Here is a 1968-nt window from a genome sequence, read left to right as displayed (position 1 = left end):
TGGTCCGGGGTCTCTTCCAGCCCGGCTTTGTCGGTCTCCGGCAGTGGGAGAACCGACACTCGGAAGTGCTTCAGGGGCTACAAATGCACATGGGGCTGAGCCTGCTAAGCCAGAGGTGGCTGGCCACCTTTCAGAGCCTTTCCTCTCCCTAGCCCTAAGACCGCTTAGCCCACTGAGTGTCTTTAAACCATGAGAAAGGGCCTCCTCCTCAGAGCTGCCCACACCCACTGGCCCTTCAGTCTGGGCAAGACCTTGGTGATACTCAGGTATTCCTGCCCACCAGCGGAGTAGGGCAGTGGACAGAAGCCTAGCAGGGGGCTTTGCCACCTCTAGATGTGCGACCTTGGGCAAGTCCTATCTCCTGTCTGGGCCTTAGTTTTTTCCTCCCTTGGGGATGGAACAGCTCTCCCTGCACCCCTGTGGCAACCATGCCTCAGTGAGGGGAGGGCTATGTCCACACTCATAGCTCTGGGGTGGGAGAGTGAGTGGGCAGAGGACATGCAGTCCCTGTGCCCTCAATAACTTGGGTCAGAACAGTTCCCAGCAAGAAAGAGAACTGAAACAACCAGGGAATTCATCTGGCAAGGGGAAGTCCTGCCCAGACTGCATCTTCTGAAAGCCAGGAGGAACCCCCTGGGTTTGTGGGGCAGGGGTCTGCAGCGACAGCACTGGCTGTGGCTTTCCTGATGCAGATGGGAGCCGGAAGTCCCTGGAAGGGAGGGTGAGAGAGGAAGAGTGAAACCTTCTGGTTTCACTCGGCTTGGCCTGCTTGGCCAGGACAGTCTCTGTTTGGCTGTTGGCATTGGGATCCTGGGGAGTGTTACAACAGTGAGCAAACAGTCCCATCATGCGCTCCTTGGAGAATTCAGGGACAGGGCAACAGCCTCCCCAGACATTCCCTGAAACTCCCCACCCCCAGGGCTCTCTACAACAGTGTCAGGCAAACTTGGGTCTGAAGCTTGGCTCCTTCATGAACAGCTGTGTGACCTCAAGCAAGTTACATAGTCTCTCTGAACCTCAGCTTTCTGCTCTGTAAAATGGTGATAATTTGCCATTGTTGTGAGGGTTAAATGAGATATGTGAAAAGTGCCAAGCACACGGAGAGAACTGCTCTTAGAAGAACCCTTGGCAGAAGAGTGGAGATGCACCCTGGGGACTGTCAGAGGAGACCAACACAGCCTGCCTTCTAAACCCTCAGAAGGCCCCACTTTTTGCTTAAAACAAGCATAATTTTGGAGTTGAATCCTTGATGTGCTTGAGTTTCATATAAATTCCATTTTAAATCATGATGTAAAAGGGATGCTCTAGGAAGAGTCTCCCAGTTATTGCTGGGACATGTGCCCCTGATGTAGCAGAAGGCTGCCCATCTCACAGATGAGGAAGCTGAGGCACAGAGCAGTTAGTTGACTTGCTCAAGGTCATACATCTGGGAAGTGTCAGAATCAGGATTTGAATCCAGACTGTGGGACATTTGGGCCTAACCATGAAGCTATCGTGCCTCGGAGGTGGTGTTCTCTAGAATCCAGCTGCCCGGCCTTCTCCAAAAGTGTGCTCCAGCTAGCTGGTCAGCAGTAATGTCAGCTGAGAGGGGACCTGGTTCCAGCCCTCCCAAGCTAACGTGCCTGCCCCCTCCCCACGTCCTGATGGCCTGTGGCCACCAGGTGGCAGCATCCCTAAACCCAGTGATCTGCTCTTCAAGGCTGGAGCAACAGTGGGGGAGGAGGGGTGGGGAGGTTGATGGAAGGTCCTTGCTTCTCCTACTCAAAATGTCCTGAAATCGCCCAAGGTGAAGCCACAGCAAACCTACCCAACTCATAGTGACCATGCAGATAAGCGGAAGCCAGAACATGAGGCCGTGTGCAGCAGCAGTCACAAGCACAGGCACTGGGGCAGACAGGCTTGGGAAGGTTAAGTAACCTTCCTGTGAAGCCAGGTTTGCTCCATAACTGGTAAAATGGGGTAACGATG

The 1968-nt window shown here is 53.9% G+C and overlaps 1 protein-coding gene across 1 annotated transcript in view; it reads right to left on the bottom strand.

Annotated features, from left to right (window-relative positions):
• TIFAB (TRAF-interacting protein with forkhead-associated domain, family member B) overlaps positions 1–1968 on the bottom strand; it is a 56442-nt gene that overhangs the window by 12946 nt on the left and 41528 nt on the right. The gene's annotated exons all lie outside the window — the stretch shown is intronic.

This window comes from Galeopterus variegatus, unplaced genomic scaffold (assembly GCF_000696425.1).
Source record: "Galeopterus variegatus unplaced genomic scaffold, G_variegatus-3.0.2 Scaffold3548, whole genome shotgun sequence".
NCBI lineage: Eukaryota > Metazoa > Chordata > Mammalia > Dermoptera > Cynocephalidae > Galeopterus > Galeopterus variegatus.
Note: the sequence above shows the minus strand (reverse complement) of the source record. Positions and strands in the feature narration are given on the sequence as shown.